This window comes from Procambarus clarkii, unplaced genomic scaffold, assembly GCF_040958095.1.
Source record: "Procambarus clarkii isolate CNS0578487 unplaced genomic scaffold, FALCON_Pclarkii_2.0 HiC_scaffold_105, whole genome shotgun sequence".
Classification (NCBI taxonomy): Eukaryota; Metazoa; Arthropoda; class Malacostraca; order Decapoda; family Cambaridae; genus Procambarus; species Procambarus clarkii.
The window spans coordinates 1,850,943-1,872,498 of NW_027189138.1; positions in this window are offsets into that span (position 1 = coordinate 1,850,943).

Sequence of the window (21,556 nt, forward strand, 5' to 3'; positions counted from 1 at the left end):
TTTCAATATCTTACTCAGTATTTCAACGAGAAACAAATAGTTGATTGAAAATGAAGTATTTAAGGTTATTATCTAATCAATTACGTGTTTGTATCATTTTTATCGTATATTTAATGAATTAATGCAAATAAACTGAAAATTCACAAAAACGTTGAAAAACGGCAAAATATTGCCTAATTCGATGATATTTTGTTTAAATCACTTACAGGAAAAGGGGATGATAAACGTCAAAATATTGCTAAATTCGATGATGTTTAGTACGAAACAAAATGCAAGAAAACTTGCTTAAAATGCAATATTATGCGAAAATCTGATATATGAAGGCCAAATCACATATCGTGATACAACATGAAATAGTATCGAAATATTGACAAAAATGAATATATTTAAGTAATATCAAACTACATGAAAAACGTGAAAAAAGTCACTATTATACCAAATTTGAGGATTTTAACTTCGAATCATTAAGCGACGTGTCGTATTATTTAGATCCAAGAAAAGACATATGAAAATGTTGTTTCCAATACAAATGATAAAAATCAATGTGTTTTCATTAGAATTAACTAAAATGTTCCTGATTTTCCGTTTATATTACCGATGGAAGATGTACACGTAAAACTGCTCTATTCCGGCTGAAACGTCGATATATGCAATAAAAACCGAACTTCTTCCCTTTTCAATATCTTACTCAGTATCTTAACGAGAAACAAATAGTTGATTGAAAATGAGGTATTTATGGTTAATTTTTAATCAATTACGTGTTTGCATCATTCTTATCGTATATTTAATATATTAACAACAATAAACTGAAAATTCACAAAAACGTTGAAAAACGGCAAAATATTGCTTAATTCGATGATATTTTGTTTAAATCACATAAAGGAAAAGGGGATGATAAACGTCAAAATATTGCTAAATTCGATGATGTATAGTACGAAACAAAATGCAAGAAAACTTGCTTAAAATGCAATATTATGCGAAAATCTGAGATATGGAGGCCAAATCACATATCGTGATACTACATGAAATAGTATCGAAATATTGGTAAAAATGAATATATTTACGTAATATCAAACTACATGAAAAACGTGAAAAAGTCACTAATATACCAAATTTGAGGATTTTAACTTCGAATCATAAAGCGAGGTTTCGTATTATTTAGATCCAAGAAAAGACATATGACAATGTTGTTTCCAATACAAATGATAAAAATCTATGTGTTTTCATTAGAATTAACTAAAATGTTCCTGATTTTCCGTTTATATTACCGATGGAAGATGTACACGTAAAACTGCTCTATTCCGGTTGAAACGTCGATATATGCAATATAAACCGAACTTCTCCCCTTTTCAATATCTTACTCAGTATTTCAACAAGAAACAAATAGTTGATTGAAAATGAAGTATTTAAGGTTATTATCTAATCAATTACGTGTTTGCATCATTTTTATCGTATATTTAATTAATTAACAACAATAAACAGAAAATTCACAAAAACGGTGAAAAACGGCAAAATATTGCATAATTCGATGATATTTTGTTTAAATAACTTACAGAAAAAGGGGATGATAAACGTCAAAATATTGCTAAATTCGATGATGTTTAGTACGAAACAAAATGCAAGAAAACTTGCTTAAAATGCAATATTATGCGAAAATCTGAGATATGGAGGCCAAATCACATATCGTGATACTACATGAAATAGTATTGAAATATTGGTAAAAATGAATATATAATAACGTAATATCAAACTACATGAAAAACGTGAAAAAAGTCACTATTATACCAAATTTGAGGATTTTAACTTCAAATTATAAAGCGTGGTTTCGTATTATTTAGATCCAAGAAAAGACATATGACAATGTTGTTTCCAATACAAATGATAAAAATCAATGTGTTTTCATTAGAATTAACTAAAATGTTCCTGATTTTCCGTTTATATTACCGATGGAAGATGTACACGTAAAACTGCTCTATTCCGGCTGAAACGTCGATATATGCAATAAAAACCGAACTTCTCCCCTTTTCAATATCTTACTCAGTATTTTAACGAAAAACAAATAGTTGATTGAAAATGAAGTATTTAAGGTTAATTTCTAATCAATTACGTGTTTGCATCATTTTTATCGTATATTTAATTAATTGACAACAATAAACTGAAAATTCACAAAAACGGTGAAAAACGGCAAAATATTGCATAATTCGATGATATTTTGTTTAAATCACATAAAGGAAAAGGGGATGATTCACGTCAAAATATTGCTAAATTCGATAATGTTTAGTACGAAACAAAATGCAAGAAAACTTGCTTAAAATGCAATATTATGCGAAAATCTGAGATATGGAGGCCAAGTCACATGTCGTGATACTACATGAAATAGTATCGAAATATTGGTAAAAATGAATATATTTACGCAATATGAAACTACATGAAAAACGTGAAAAAGTCACTATTATACCAAATTTGAGGATTTTAACTTCGAATCATAAAGCGAGGTTTCGTATTATTTAAATCCAAGAAAAGACATATGACAATCTTGTTTCCAATACAAATAATAAAAATCAATGTGTTTTCATTAGAATTAACTAAAATGTTCCTGATTTTCCGTTTATATTACCGATGGAAGATGTTCACGTAAAATCGCTCTATTCCGGTTGAAACGTCGATATATGCAATATAAACCGAACTTCTCCCCTTTTCAATATCTTACTCAGTATTTCAACGAGAAACAAATAGTTGATTGAAAATGAAGTATTTAAGGTTATTATCTAATCAATTACGTGTTTGTATCATTTTTATCGTATATTTAATGAATTAATACAAATAAAATGAAAATTCACAAAAACGTTTAAAAACGGCAAAATATTGCATAATTCGATGATATTTTGTTTAAATAACTTACAGGAAAAAGGGATGATAAACGTCAAAATATTGCTAAATTCGATGATGTTTAGTACGAAACAAAATGCAAGAAAACTTGCTTAAAATGCAATATTATGCGAAAATCTGAGATATGGAGGCCAAATCACATATCGTGATACTACATGAAATAGTATCGAAATATTGGTAAAAATGAATATATTTACGTAATATCAAACTACATGAAAAACGTGAAAAAAGTCACTATTATACCAAATTTGAGGATTTTAACTTCGAATCATAAAGCGAGGTTTCGTATTATTTAGATCCAAGAAAAGACATATGACAATTTTGTTTCCAATACAAATGATAAAAATCAATGTGTTTTCATTAGAATTAACTAAAATGTTCCTGATTTTCCGTTTATATTACCGATGGAAGATGTACACGTAAAACTGCTCTATTCGGGCTGAAACGTCGATATATGCAATAAAACCCGAACTTCTCCCCTTTTCAATATCTTACTCAGTATTTTAACGAGAAACAAATAGTTGATTGAAAATGAGGTATTTATGGTTAACTTCTAATCAATTACGTGTTTGCATCATTTTTATCGTATATTTAATGAATTAACAACAATAAACTGAAAATTCACAGAAACGTTGAAAAACGGCAAAATATTGCCTAATTCGATGATATTTTGTTTAAATCACATAAAGGAAAAGGGGATGATAAACGTCAAAATATTGCTAAATTCAATGATGTTTAGTACGAAACAAAATGCAAGAAAACTTGCTTAAAATGCAATATTATGCGAAAATCTGAGATATGAAGGCCAAATCACATATCGTGATACTACATGAAATAGTATCGAAATATTGGTAAAAATGAATATATATACGTAATATCAAACTACATGAAAAACGTGAAAAAGTCACTATTATACCAAATTTGAGGATTTTAACTTCGAATCATAAAGCGAGGTTTCGTATTATTTAGATCCAAGAAAAGACATATGACAATCTTGTTTCCAATACAAAAGATAAAAATCAATGTGTTTACATTAGAATTAACTAAAATGTTCCTGATTTTCCGTTTATATTACCGATGGAAGATGTACACGTAAAACTGCTCTATTCCGGCTGAAACGTCGATATATGCAATAAAAACCGAACTTCTCCCCTTTTCAATATCTCACTCAGTATCTTAACGAGAAACAAATAGTTGATTGAAAATGAGGTATTTATGGTTAATTTCTAATCAATTACGTGTTTGCATCATTCTTATCGTATATTTAATAAATTAACAACAATAAACTGAAAATTCACAAAAACGTTGAAAAACGGCAAAATATTGCTTAATTCGATGATATTTTGTTTAAATCACATAAAGGAAAAGGGGATGATAAACGTCAAAATATTGCTAAATTCGATGATGTTTAGTACGAAACAAAATGCAAGAAAACTTGCTTAAAATGCAATATTATGCGAAAATCTGAGATATGGAGGCTAAATCACATATCGTGATACTACATGAAATAGTATCGAAATATTGGTAAAAATGAATATATTTACGTAATATCAAACTACATGAAAAACGTGAAAAAGTCACTATTATACCAAATTTGAGGATTTTAACTTCGAATCATAAAGCGAGGTTTCGTATTATTTAGATCCAAGAAAAGACATATGACAATCTTGTTTCCAATACAAATGATAAAAATCAATGTGTTTTCATTAGAATTAACTAAAATGTTCCTGATTTTCCGTTTATATTAACGATGGAAGATGTACACGTAAAACCACTCTATTCCAGTTGAAACGTCGATATATGCAATAAAAACCGAACTTCCTCCCTTTTCAATATCTTACTCTGTATTTCAACGAGAAACAAATAGATGATTGAAAATGAAGTATTTAAGGATATTATCTAATCAGTTACGTGTTTGTATCATTTTTATCGTATATATAATGAATTAATACCAATGAACTGAAAATTCACAAAAACGTTTAAAAACGGCAAAATATTGCCTAATTCGATGATATTTTGTTTAAATCACTTACAGGAAAAGGGGATGATAAACGTCAAAATATTGCTAAATTCGATGATTTGTACGAAACAAAATGCAAGAAAACTTGCTTAAAATGCAATATTATGCAAAAATCTGAGATATGAAGGCCAAATCACATATCGTGATACTATATGAAATAGTATCGAAATATTGGTAAAAATGAATATATTTACGTAATATCAAACTACATGAAAAACGTGAAAAAGTCACTATTATACCAAATTTGAGGATTTTAACTTCGAATCATAAAGCGAGGTTTCGTATTATTTAGATCCAAGAAAAGACATATGACAATCTTGTTTCCAATACAAATAATAAAAATCAATGTGTTTTCATTAGAATTAACTAAAATGTTCCTGATTTTCCGTTTATATTACCGATGGAAGATGTACACGTAAAACGCTCTATTCCGGTTGAAACGTCGATATATGCAATATAAACCGAACTTCTCCCCTTTTCAATATCTTACTCAGTATTTCAACGAGAAACAAATAGTTGATTGAAAATGAAGTATTTAAGGTTATTATCTAGTCAATTACGTGTTTGTATCATTTTTATCGTATATTTAATGAATTAATGCAAATAAACTGAAAATTCACAAAAACGTTTAAAAACGGTAAAATATTGCCTAATTCGATGATATTTTGTTTAAATCACTTACAGGAAAAGGGGATGATAAACGTCAAAATATTGCTAAATTCGATGATGTTTAGTACGAAACAAAATGCAAGAAAACTTGCTTAAAATGCAATATTATGCGAAAATCTGAGATATGAAGGCCAAATCACATATCGTGATACAACATGAAATAGTATCGAAATATTGACAAAAATGAATATATTTAAGTAATATCAAACTACATGAAAAACGTGAAAAAAGTCACTATTATACCAAATTTGAGGATTTTAACTTCGAATCATAAAGCGACGTGTCGTATTATTTAGATCCAAGAAAAGACATATGAAAATGTTGTTTCCAATACAAATGATAAAAATCAATGTGTTTTCATTAGAATTAACTAAAATGTTCCTGATTTTCCGTTTATATTACCGATGGAAGATGTACACGTAAAACTGCTCTATTTCGGCTGAAACGTCGATATATGCAATAAAAACCGAACTTCTTCCCTTTTCAATATCTTACTCAGTATCTTAACGAGAAACAAATAGTTGATTGAAAATGAGGTATTTATGGTTAATTTCTAATCAATTACGTGTTTGCATCATTCTTATCGTATATTTAATAAATTAACAACAATAAACTGAAAATTCACAAAAACGTTGAAAAACGGCAAAATATTGCTTAATTCGATGATATTTTGTTTAAATCACATAAAGGAAAAGGGGATGATAAACGTCAAAATATTGCTAAATTCGATGATGTTTAGTACGAAACAAAATGCAAGAAAACTTGCTTAAAATGCAATATTATGCGAAAATCTGAGATATGGAGGCCAAATCACATATCGTGATACTACATGAAATAGTATCGAAATATTGGTAAAAATGAATATATTTACGTAATATCAAACTACATGAAAAACGTGAAAAAGTCACTAATATACCAAATTTGAGGATTTTAACTTCGAATCATAAAGCGAGGTTTCGTATAATTTAGATCCAAGAAAAGACATATGACAATGTTGTTTCCAATACAAATGTTAAAAATCTATGTGTTTTCATTAGAATTAACTAAAATGTTCCTGATTTTCCGTTTATATTACCGATGGAAGATGTACACGTAAAACTGCTCTATTCCGGTTGAAACGTCGATATATGCAATATAAACCGAACTTCTCCCCTTTTCAATATCTTACTCAGTATTTCAACGAGAAACAAATAGTTGATTGAAAATGAAGTATTTAAGGTTATTATCTAATCAATTACGTGTTTGCATCATTTTTATCGTATATTTAATTAATTAACAACAATAAACAGAAAATTCACAAAAACGGTGAAAAACGGCAAAATATTGCATAATTCGATGATATTTTGTTTAAATAACTTACAGGAAAAGGGGATGATAAACGTCAAAATATTGCTAAATTCGATGATGTTTAGTACGAAACAAAATGCAAGAAAACTTGCTTAAAATGCAATATTATGCGAAAATCTGAGATATGGAGGCCAAATCACATATCGTGATACTACATGAAATAGTATTGAAATATTGGTAAAAATGAATATATAATAACGTAATATCAAACTACATGAAAAACGTGAAAAAAGTCACTATTATACCAAATTTGAGGATTTTAACTTCAAATTATAAAGCGTGGTTTCGTATTATTTAGATCCAAGAAAAGACATATGACAATGTTGTTTCCAATACAAATGATAAAAATCAATGTGTTTTCATTAGAATTAACTAAAATGTTCCTGATTTTCCGTTTATATTACCGATGGAAGATGTACACGGAAAACTGCTCTATTCCGGCTGAAACGTCGATATATGCAATAAAAACCGAACTTCTCCCCTTTTCAATATCTTACTCAGTATTTTAACGAGAAACAAATAGTTAATTGAAAATGAAGTATTTAAGGTTAATTTCTAATCAATTACGTGTTTGCATCATTTTTATCGTATATTTAATTATTTGACAACAATAAACTGAAAATTCACAAAAACGGTGAAAAACGGCAAAATATTGCATAATTCGATGATATTTTGTTTAAATCACATAAAGGAAAAGGGGATGATAAACGTCAAAATATTGCTAAATTCGATAATGATTAGTACGAAACAAAATGCAAGAAAACTTGCTTAAAATGCAATATTATGCGAAAATCTGAGATATGGAGGCCAAGTCACATGTCGTGATACTGCATGAAATAGTATCGAAATATTGGTATAAATGAATATATTTACGTAATATCAAACTACATGAAAAACGTGAAAAAGTCACTATTATACCAAATTTGAGGATTTTAACTTTGAATCATAAAGCAAGGTTTCGTATTATTTAGATCCAAGAAAAGACATATGACAATCTTGTTTCCAATACAAATGATAAAAATCAATGTGTTTTCATTAGAATTAACTAAAATGTTCCTGATTTTCCGTTTATATTAACGATGGAAGATGTACACGTAAAACGACTCTATTCCAGTTGAAACGTCGATATATGCAATAAAAACCGAACTTCTTCCCTTTTCAATATCTTACTCTGTAATACAACGAGAAACAAATAGATGATTGAAAATGAAGTATTTAAGGATATTATCTAATCAATTACGTGTTTGTATCATTTTTATCGTATATTTAATGAATTAATACCAATGAACTGAAAATTCACAAAAACGTTTAAAAACGGCAAAATATTGCCTAATTCGATAATATTTTGTTTAAATCACTTACAGGAAAAGGGGATGATAAACGTCAAAATATTGCTAAATTCGATGATGTTTAGTACGAAACAAAATGCAAGAAAACTTGCTTAAAATGCAATATTATGCAAAAATCTGAGATATGAAGGCCAAATCACATATCGTGATACTATATGAAATAGTATCGAAATATTGGTAAAAATAAATATATTTACGTAATATCAAACTACATGAAAAACGTGAAAAAAGTCACTATTATACCAAATTTGAGGATTTTAACTTCGAATCATAAAGCGACGTGTCGTATTATTTAGATCCAAGAAAAGACATATGAAAATGTTGTTTCCAATACAAATGATAAAAATCAATGTGTTTTCATTAGAATTAACTAAAATGTTCCTGATTTTCCGTTTATATTACCGATGGAAGATGTACACGTAAAACTGCTCTATTCCGGCTGAAACGTCGATATATGCAATAAAAACCGAACTTCTCCCCTTTTCAATATCTTACTCAGTATCTTAACGAGAAACAAATAGTTGATTGAAAATGAGGTATTTATGGTTAATTTCTAATCAATTACGTGTTTGCGTAATATACGATACGTATATACGATAAAAATGAGACAAACACATAATTCATTAGATAATAACCTTAAATACTTCATTTTCAATCATCTATTTGTTTCTCGTTGAAATACTGAGTAAGATATGGAAAAGGGAAGAAGTTCGGTTTTTATTGCATATATCGACGTTTCAGCCGGAATTGTGCGGTTTTACGTGTACATCTTCCATCGGTAATATATACGGAAAATCAGGAACATTTTAGTTTTTTTTCACGTTTTTAACGTAGTTTGATATTACATAAATATATTCATTTTTACCAATATTTCGATACTATTTCATGTAGTATCACGATATGTGATTTGGCCTTCAAATCTCAGAATTTCGCATAATATTGCATTTTAAGCAAGTTTTCTTGCATTTTGTTTCGTACTAAAAATCATCGAATTTAGTAATATTTTGACGTTTATCATCCCCCTTTTCTTAAATGTGATATAAACGAAATATCATCGAATTAAGCAATATTTTGCGTTTTTTCAACGTTTTTGTGAATTTCTAGTTTATTGTTATTATTCATGAAATATACGATAAAAATGAGACAAACACATAACTGATTAGATAATAACCTTAAGTACTTCATTTTCAATCATCTATTTGTTTCTCGTTGAAATACTGAGTAAAATATGGAAAAGGGGAGAAGTTCGGTTTTTATTGCATATCGACGTTTCAGCCGGAATAGAGCGGTTTTACGTGTACATCTTCCATCGGTAATATAAACGGAAAATCAGGAACATTTTAGTCAATTCTAATGAAAACTAATTGATTTTTATCATTTGTATTGGAAAAACATTGTCATATGTCTTTTCTTGGATCTAAATAATACGAAACCTCGCTTTATGATTCGAAGTTAAAATCCACAAATTTGGCGTAATAGTGACTTTTTTCACGTTTTTTATGTAGTTTGATATTACGTAAGTATATTCATTTTTACCAATATTTCGATACTATTTCATGTAGTATCACGATATATGATTTGGCCTTCATATCTCAGATTTTCGAATAATATTGCATTTTAGGCAAGTTTTCTTGCATTTTGTTTCTTACTAAACATCATCGAATTTAGCAATATTTTGACGTTTATCATCCCCTTTTCCTTTATGTGATATAAACAAAATATCATCGAATTAGGCAATATTTTGCCATTTTTTAACGTTTTTGTGAATTTTAAGTTTATTGTTATTAATTCATGAAATATACGATAAAAATGAGACAAACACATAATTGATTATATAATAACCTTAAATACTTCATTTTCAATCATCTATTTGTTTCTCGTTGAAATACTGAGTAAGATATGTAAAAGGGAAGAAGTTCGGTTTTTATTGCATATATCGATGTTTCAGCCGGAATAGAGCGGTTTTACGTGTACATCTTCCATCGGTAATATAAACGGAAAATCAGGAACATTTTAGTCAATTCTAATGAAAACACATTGATTTTTATCATTTGTATTGGAAACAATACTGTCATATGTCTTTTCTTGGATCTAAATAATACGAAACCTCGCTTTATGATTCGAAGTTAAAATCCACAAATTTGGCGTAATAGTGACTTTTTTCACGTTTTTTATGTAGTTTGATATTACGTAAGTATATTCATTTTTACCAATATTTCTATACTATTTCATGTAGTATCACGATATATGATTTGGCGTTCATATCTCAGATTTTCGAATAATATTGCATTTTAGGCAAGTTTTCTTGCATTTTGTTTCTTACTAAACATCATCGAATTTAGCAATATTTTGACGTTTATCATCCCCTTTTCCTTTATGTGATATAAACAAAATATCATCGAATTAGGCAATATTTTGCCATTTTTTAACGTTTTTGTGAATTTTAAGTTTATTGGTATTAATTCATGAAATATACGATAAAAATGAGACAAACACATAATTGATTAGATAATAACCTTAAATACTTCATTTTCAATCATCTATTTGTTTCTCGTTGAAATACTGAGTAAGATATGTAAAAGGGGAGAAGTTCGGTTTTTATTGCATATATCGACGTTTCAGCCGGAATAGAGCGGTTTTACGTTTACATCTTCCATCGGTAATATAAACGGAAAATCAGGAACATTTTAGTCAATTCTAATGAAAACACATTGATTTTTATCATTTGTTTTGGAAACAACATTGTCATATGTCTTTTCTTGGATCTAAATAATACGAAACCTCGCTTTATGATTCGAAGTTAAAATCCTCAAATTTGGTATAATAGTAACTTTTTTCACGTTTTTCATGTAGTTTGATATTACATAAATATATTCATTTTTTCCAATATTTCGATACTATTTCATGTAGTATCGCAATACTATTTCATACTATTTAGTATCGATACTATTTCATGTAGTATCACGATATGTGATTTGGCCTTCATATCTCAGATTCTCGCCTAATATTACATTTTAAGCAAGTTTTCTTGCATTTTGTTTCGTACTAAAAATCATCGAATTTGGTAATATTTTGACGTTTATCATTCCCCTTTTACTTAATATGATATAAACAAAATATCATCGAATTAGGCAATATTTTGCTGTTTTTCAACGTTTTTGTGAATTTCCAGTTTATTGTTACTAATTCATTATATATACGATAAAAATGAGACAAACACATAGTTGATTAGATAATAACCTTAAATACTTCATTTTCAATCATCTATTGGTTTCTCGTTGAAATACTGAGTAAGATATTGAAAAGGGGAGAAGTTCGGTTTTTATTGCATATATCGACGTTTCAGCCGGAATAGAGCGGTTTTACGTGTACATCTTCCATCTGTAATATAAACGGAAAATCAGGAACATTTTAGTTAATTTTAATGAAAACACATTGATTTTTATCATTTGTATTGGAAACAACATTGTCATATGTCTTTTCTTGGATCTAAAAATTCCAAACCTCGCTTTATGACTCGAAGTTAAAATCCACAAATTTGGCATAATAGTGACTTTTTTCACGTTTTTCATGTAGTTTGATATTACATAAATATATTAATTTTTAACAATATTTCGATACTATTTCATGTAGTATCACGATATGTGATTTTGCCTTCAAATCTCAGAATTTCGCATAATATTGCATTTTAACCAAGTTTTCTTGCATTTTGTTTCGTACTAAAAATCATCGAATTTAGTAATATTTTGACGTGTATCATCCGCCTTTTCTTTAATGTGATATAAACAAAATATCATCGAATTAGGCAATATTTTGCGTTTTTTCAACTTTTTGTGAATTTCTAGTTTATTGTTATTATTCATGAAATATACGATAAAAATGAGACAAACACATAATTGATTAGATAATAACCATAAGTACTTCATTTTCAATCATCTATTTGTTTCTCGTTGAAATACTGAGTAAGATATGGAAAAGGGGAGAAGTTCGGTTTTTATTGCATATATCGACGTTTCAGCCGGAATAGAGCGGTTTTACGTGTACATCTTCCATCGGTAATATAAACGGAAAATCAGGAACATTTTAGTCAATTCTAATGAAAAACATTGATTTTTATCATTTGTATTGGAAACAATATTGTCATATGTCTTTTCTTGGATCTAAATAATACGAAACCTCGCTTTATGATTCGAAGTTAAAATCCACAAATTTGGCGTAGTAGTGACTTTTTTCACGTTTTTTATGTAGTTTGATATTACGTAAGTATATTCATTTTTACCAATATTTCGATACTATTTCATGTAGTATCACGATATGTGATTTGGCCTTCATATCTCAGATTCTCGCCTAATATTGCATTTTAAGCAACTTTTCTTGCATTTTGTTTCGTACTAAAAATCATCGAATTTAGTAATATTTTGACGTTTATCATCCCCCTTTTCCTTAATGTGATATAAACAAAATATCATCGAATTAGGCAATATTTTGCTGTTTTTCTACGTTTTTGTGAATTTCCAGTTTATTGTTACTAATTCATTATATATACGATAAAAATGAGACAAACACATAATTGATTAGATAATAACCTTAAATACTTCATTTTCAATCATCTATTTGATTCTCGTTGAAATACTGAGTAAGATATGGAAAAGGGGAGAAGTTCGGTTTTTATTGCATATATCGACGTTTCAGCCGGAATTGTGCGGTTTTACGTGTACATCTTCCGTCTGTAATATAAACGGAAAATCAGGAACATTTTAATTAATTCTAATGAAAACACATTGATTTTTATCATTTGTATTGGAAACAACATTGTCATATGTCTTTTCTTGGATCTAAATAATACGAAACCTCGCTTTATGATTCGAAGTTAAAATCCTCAAATTTGGTATAATAGTAACTTTTTTCACGTTTTTCATGTAGTTTGATATTACATAAATATATTCATTTTTACCAATATTTCGATACTATTTCATGTAGTATCGAAATACTATTTCATACTATTTAGTATCGATACTATTTCATGTAGTATCACGAAATGTGATTTGGCCTTCATATCTCAGATTCTCGCCTAATATTGCATTTTAAGCAAGTTTTCTTGCATTTTGTTTCGTACTAAAATTCATCGAATTTAGTAATATATTGACGTTTATCATTCCCCTTTTACTTAATGTGATATAAACAAAATATCATCGAATTAGGTAATATTTTGCTGTTTTTCAACGTTTTTGTGAATTTCCAGTTTATTGTTACTAATTCATTATATATACGATAAAAATGAGACAAACACATAATTGATTAGATAATAACCTTAAATACTTCATTTTCAATCATCTATTGGTTTCTCGTTGAAATACTGAGTAAGAAATGGAAAAGAGGAGAAGTACGGTTTTTATTGCATATATCGACGTTTCAGCCGGAATAGAGCGGTTTTACGTGTACATCTTCCATCTGTAATATAAACGGAAAATCAGGAACATTTTAGTTAATTCTAATGAAAACACATTGATTTTTATCATTTGTATTGGAAACAACATTGTCATATGTCTTTTCTTGGATCTAAATAATACAAAAGCTCGCTCTATGATTCGAAGTTAAAATCCTCAAATTTGGGATAATAGTCTTTTTTCACGTTTTTAATGTAGTTTGATATTACATAAATATATTCATTTTTACCAATATTTCGATACTATTTCATGTAGTATCACGATATGTGATTTGGCCTTCAAATCTCAGAATTTCGCATAATATTGCATTTTAAGCAAGTTTTCTTGCATTTTGTTTCGTACTAAAAATCATCCAATTTAGTAATATTTTGACGTTTATCATCCCCCTTTTCTTTAATGTGATATAAACAAAATATCATCGAATTAAGCAATATTTTGCGTTTTTTCAACGTTTTTGTGAATTTCTAGTTTATTGTTATTATTCATGAAATATACGATAAAAATGAGACAAACACATAATTGATTAGATAATAACCTTAAGTACTTCATTTTCAATCATCTATTTGTTTCTCGTTGAAATACTGAGTAAGATATGGAAAAGGGGAGAAGTTCGGTTTTTATTGCATATATCGACGTTTCAGCCGGAATAGAGCGGTTTTACGTGTACATCTTCCATCGGTAATATAAACGGAAAGTCAGGAACATTTTAGTCAATTCTAATGAAAACACATTGATTTTTATCATTTGTATTGAAAACAACATTGTCATATGTCTTTTCTTGGATCTAAATAATACGAAACCTCGCTTTATGATTCGAAGTTAAAATCCTCAAATTTGGTATAATAGTAACTTTTTTCACGTTTTTCATGTAGTTTGATATTACATAAATATATTCATTTTTACCAATATTTTGATACTATTTCATGTAGTATCGAAATACTATTTCATACTATTTAGTATCGATACTATTTCATGTAGTATCACGATATGTGATTTGGCCTTCATATCTCAGATTCTCGCCTAATATTGCATTTTAAGCAAGTTTTCTTGCATTTTGTTTCGTACTAAAAATCATCGAATTTAGTAATATTTTGACGTTAATCATTCCCCTTTTACTTAATGTGATATAAACAAAATATCATCGAATTAGGCAATATTTTGCTGTTTTTCAACGTTTTTGTGAATTTCCAGTTTATTGTTACTAATTCATTATATATACGATAAAAATGAGACAAACACATAATTGATTAGATAATAACCTTAAATACTTCATTTTCAATCATCTATTGGTTTCTCGTTGAAATACTGAGTAAGATATTGAAAAGGGGAGAAGTTCGGTTTTTATTGCATATATCGACGTTTCAGAAGGAATAGAGCGGTTTTACGTGTACATCTTCCATCTGTAATATAAACGGAAAATAAGAAACATTTTAGTTAATTTTAATGAAAACACATTGATTTTTATCATTTGTATTGGAAACAACATTGTCATATGTCTTTTCTTGGATCTAAAAATTCCAAACCTTGCTTTATGACTCGAAGTTAAAATCCACAAATTTGGCATAATAGTGACTTTTTTCACGTTTTTCATGTAGTTTGATATTACATAAATATATTAATTTTTAACAATATTTCGATACTATTTCATGTAGTATCACGATATGTGATTTAGCCTTCAAATCTCAGAATTTCGCATAATATTGCATTTTAAGCAAGTTTTCTTACATTTTGTTTCGTACTAAAAATCATCGAATTTAGTAATATTTTGACGTTTATCATCCCCCTTTTCTTTAATGTGATATAAACAAAATATCATCGAATTAGGCAATATTTTGCGTTTTTTCAACGTTTTTCTGAATTTCTAGTTTATTGTTATTATTCATGAAATATACGATAAAAATGAGACAAACACATAATTGATTAGATAATAACCATAAGTACTTCATTTTCAATCATCTATTTGTTTCCTCGTTGAAATACTGAGTAAGATATGGAAAAGGGGAGAAGTTCGGTTTTTATTGCATATATCGACGTTTCAGCCGGAATAGAGTGGTGTTACGTGTACATCTTCCATCGGTAATATAAACGGAAAATCAGGAACATTTTAGTCAATTCTAATGAAAACACATTGATTTTTATCATTTGTATTGGAAACAACATTGTCATGTCTTTTCTTGAAAACTTTGAAAGGGAAACTTTGAAAGGGAAATTTTGAAAACTGCAGGGGGGTTTGAGCAAAATGTGACCCATCGCCGCTCTCAGTAATTGGCATATTCTCTTCATAATATGACGTAATTTCAAACTGCGAATACCTGCAGAGAGCGCGAATGTGGCTCCAAAATAAGTCTCAAGCGTCGAATTTGGGATGTTTGGGATATTTTGAAAACTGCAGGGTGGAGGGTTTGGACGAAATGTGACCCATCGCTGCTTTCAGTAATTGACATATTTTCGGTATAAAATGTCGTAATTTCAACCTGCAAATGTGTGCAGAGAGCCAGAATTTGGCTCCAAAATATGGCTCAAGGGTCGAATTTGGGATGCTTAGGATTTTTTGAAAACTGAATGGTGGGTTTGGGCAAAATGTGATCTATCGTCGCTTTCAGTAATTGTCATATTATCGGTATAAAAAGTCGGTATTTCAAACTGCGAATACGTGCAGAGAGCCGGAATTTAGCTCGAAAATATGGCTCAAGCTTCGAATTTGGGATGTGTAGGATATTTTGAAAACTGCAGGGAGGGTTTGGGCAAAATGTTATCCATCGAAGCTTTCAGTAATTGGAATATTTTCGGTATGAAAAGTCGTAATTTCAAACTGCGAATACATGCAGAAAGCCAAACGTTGGCTCCAAAATAAGGCTCAAGGGTCGAATTGGGGATGTTTTGGATATTTTGAAAACTGCAGGGATGGCCTGGGCAAAATGTGATCCAACGCCGCACTCAGTAATTGGCATATTTTCAGTATAAAATTAAATAATTTCAAACTGCAAACCCGTGCAGAGACCCTGAATTTGGCTCCAAAATATGGCTCATGCGTCAAATTTGGGATGTTTGGGATATTTTGAAAACTGCATGGGGGGGTTTGGGCAAAATTTGACCTATCGCCGCTCAACGAGTATCATCGAATTAGGCAATATTTTGCTGGTTTTCAATGCTTTTGTGAATTTCCAGTTTATTGTTATTAATTCATTGAATATACGGGAAAAATGAGACAAACACATAATTGATTAGATAATAACCTTAAATACTTCATTTTCAATCATCTATTTGTTACTCGTTGAAATACTGAGTAAGATAATGAAAAGGGGGAGAAGTTCGGTTTTTATTGCATATATCGACGTTTCAGCCGGAATAGAGCGGTTTTACGTGTACATCTTCCATCGGTAATATAAACGGAAAATCAGGAACATTTTAGTTCATTCTAATGAAAACACATTGATTTTTATCATTTGTATTGGAAACAATATTGTCATATGTCTTTTCTTGGATCTAAATAATACGAAACCTCGCTTTATGATTCGAAGTTAAAATCCTCAAATTTGGTATAATAGTAACTTTTTTCACGTTTTTCATGTAGTTTGATATTACATAAAAATATTCATTTTTACCAATATTTCGATACTATTTCATGTAGTATCACGATATGTGATTTGGCCTTCATATCTCAGATTCTCGCCTAATATTGCATTTTAAGCAAGTTTTCTTGCATTTTGTTTCGTACTAAAAATCATCGAATTTAGTAATATTTTGACGTTTATCATTCCCCTTTTACTTAATGTGATATAAACAAAATATCATCGAATTAGGCAATATTTTGCTGTTTTTCAACGTTTTTGTGAATTTCCAGTTTATTGTTACTAATTCATTATATATACGATAAAAATGAGACAAACACATAATTGATTAGATAATAACCTTAAATACTTCTTTTTCAATCATCTGTTTGTTTCTCGTTGAAATACTGAGTAGGATATGGAAAATGGGAGAAGTTCGGTTTTTATTGCATATATCGACGTTTCAGCCGGAATAGAGCGGTTTTACGTGAACATCTTCCATCGGTAATATAAACGGAAAAGCAGGAACATTTTAGTTCATTCTAATGAAAACACATTGATTTTTATCATTTGTATTCGAAACAACATTGTCATATGTCTTTTCTTGGATCTAAAAATTCCAAACCTCGCTTTATGACTCGAAGTTAAAATCCACAAATTTGGCATAATAGTGAATTTTTTCACGTTTTTCATGTAGTTTGATATTACATAAATATATTAATTTTTAACAATATTTCGATACTATTTCATGTAGTATCACGATATGTGATTTGGCCTTCAAATCTCAGAATTTCGCATAATATTGCATTTAAGCAAGTTTTCTTGCATTTTGTTTCGTACTAAAAATCATCGAATTTAGTAATATTTTGACGTATATCATCCCCCTTTTCTTTAATGTGATATAAACAAAATATCATCGAATTAGGCAAAATTTTGCGTTTTTTCAACGTTTTTGTGAATTTCTAGTTTAATGTTATTATTCATGAAATATACGATAAAAATGAGACAAACACATAATTGATTAGATAATAACCATAAGTACTTCATTTTCAATCATCTATTTGTTTCTCGTTGAAATACTGAGTAAGATATGGAAAAGGGGAGAAGTTCGGTTTTTATTGCATATATCGACGTTTCAGCCGGAATAGAGCGGTTTTACGTGTACATCTTCCATCGGTAATATAAACGGAAAATCAGGAACATTTTAGTCAATTCTAATTAAAACACATTGATTTTTATCATTTGTATTGGAAACAATATTGTCATATGTCTTTTCTTGGATCTAAATAATACGAAACCTCGCTTTATGATTCGAAGTTAAAATCCTCAAATTTTGTATAATAGTAACTTTTTTCACGTTTTTCATGTAGTTTGATATTACATAAATATATTCATTTTTACCAATATTTCGATACTATTTCATGTAGTATCACGATATGTGATTTGGCCTTCAATTCTCAGAATTTCGCATAATATTGCATTTTAAGCAAGTTTTCTTGCATTTTGTTTCGTACTAAAAATCATCGAATTTATTAATATTTTGACGTTTATCATCCCCTTTTTACTTTATGTGATATAAACAAAATATCATCGAATTAGGCAATATTTTGCTGTTTTTCAATGTTTTTGTGAATTTCCAGTTTATTGTTATTAATTCATTGAATATACGGGAAAAATGAGACAAACACATAATTGATTAGATAATAACCTTAAATACTTCATTTTCAATCATCTATTTGGTACTCGTTGAAATACTGAGAAAGATATTGAAAAGGGGAGAAGTTCGGTTTTTATTGCATATATCGACGTTTCAGCCGGAATAGAGCGGTTTTACGTGTACATCTTCCATCGGTAATATAAACGGAAAATCAGGAACATTTTAGTTCATTCTAATGAAAACACATTGATTTTTATCATTTGTATTGGAAACAATATTGTCATATGTCTTTTCTTGGATCTAAATAATACGAAACCTCGCTTTATGATTCGAAGTTAAAATCCTCAAATTTGGTATAATAGTAATTTTGTTCACATTTTCCTTTAGTTTGATATTACATAAATATATTCATTTTTACCAATATTTCGATACTATTTCATGTAGTATCACGATATTTGATTTGGCCTTCATATCTCAGATTCTCGCCTAATATTGCATTTTAAGCAAGTTTTCTTGCATTTTGTTTCGTACTAAAAATCATCGAATTTAGTAATATTTTGACGTTTATCATTCCCCTTTTACTTAATGTGATATAAACAAAATATCATCGAATTAGGCAATATTTTGCTGTTTTTCAACGTTTTTGTGAATTTCCAGTTTATTGTTACTAATTCATTATATATACGATAAAAATGAGACAAACACATAATTGATTAGATAATAACCTTAAATACTTTATTTTCAGTCATCTATTGGTTTCTCGTTGAAATACTGAGTAAGATATTGAAAAGGGGAGAAGTTCGGTTTTTATTGCATATATCGACGTTTCAGCCGGAATAGAGCGGTTTTACGTGTACATCTTCCATCTGTAATATAAACGGAAAATCAGGAACATTTTAGTTCATTTTAATGAAATTACATTGATTTTTATCATTTGTATTGGAAACAACATTGTCATATGTCTTTTCTTGGATCTAAAAATTCCAAACCTCGCTTTATGACTCGAAGTTAAAATCCACAAATTTGGCATAATAGTGAATTTTTTCACGTTTTTCATGTAGTTTGATATTACATAAATATATTAATTTTAACAATATTTCGATACTATTTCATGTAGTATCACGATATGTGATTTGGCCTTCAAATCTCAGAATTTCGCATAATATTGCATTTTAAGCAAGTTTTCTTGCATTTTGTTTCGTACTAAAAATCATCGAATTTAGTAATATTTTGACGTTTATCATCCCCCTTTTCCTTAATGTGATATAAACAAAATATCATCGAATTAGGCAATATTTTGCTGTTTTTCAACGTTTTTGTGAATTTCCAGTTTATTGTTATTAATTCATGATATATACGATAAAAATGAGACAAACACATAATTGATTAGATAATAACCTTAAATACTTCTTTTTCAATCATCTGTTTGTTTCTCGTTGAAATACTGAGTAGTATATGGAAAATGGGAGAAGTTCGGTTTTTATTGCATATATCGTCGTTTCAGCCGGAATAGAGCGGTTTTACGTGAACATCTTCCATCGGTAATATAAACGGAAAATCAGGAACATTTTAGTTCATTCTAATGAAAACAAATTGATTTTTATCATTTGTATTGGAAACAACATTGTCATATGTCTATTCTTGGATCTAAGTAAAACGAAACCTCGCTTTATGATTCGAAGTTAATTTCCTCAAATATGGTATAATAGTGTCTTTTTTCACGTTTTTGATGTAGTTTGATATTACATAAATATATTCATTTGTACCAATATTTTGATACTATTTCATGTAGTATCACGATATTTGATTTGGCCTTTAAATCTCAGAATTTCGCATAATATTGCATTTTAAGCAAGTTTTCATGCATTTTGTTTCGTACTAAAAATCATCGAATTTAGCAATTTTTGACGTTTATCATCCCCCTTTTCCTTTATGTGATATAAAAAAATATCATCGAATTAGGCAATATTTTGCTGTTTTTCAACGTTTTTGTGAATTTCCAGTTTATTGTTACTAATTCATTATATATACGATAAAAATGAGACAAACACATAATTGATTAGATAATAACCTTAAATACTTCATTTTCAATCATCTATTTGTTTCTCGTTGAAATACTGAGTAAGATATGGAAAAGGGGAGAAGTTCGGTTTTTATTGCATATATCGACGTTTCAGCCGGAATTGTGCGGTTTTATGTGTACATCTTCCATCGGTAATATAAACGGAAAATCAGGAACATTTTAGTTTTTTTCACGTTTTTCATGTAGTTTGATATTACATAAATATATTCATTTTTACCAATATTTCGATACTATTTCATGTAGTATCACGATATGTGATTTGGCCTTCATATCTCAGATTCTCGCCTAATATTGCATTTTAAGCAAGTTTTCTTGCATTTTGTTTCGTACTAAAAATCATCGAATTTAGTAATATTTTGACGTTTATCATTCCCCTTTTACTTAATGTGATATAAACAAAATATCATCGAATTAGGCAATATTTTGCTGTTTTTCAACGTTTTTGTGAATTTCCAGTTTATTGTTACTAATTCATTATATATACGATAAAAATGAGACAAACACATAATTGATTAGATAATAACCTTAAATACTTCATTTTCAG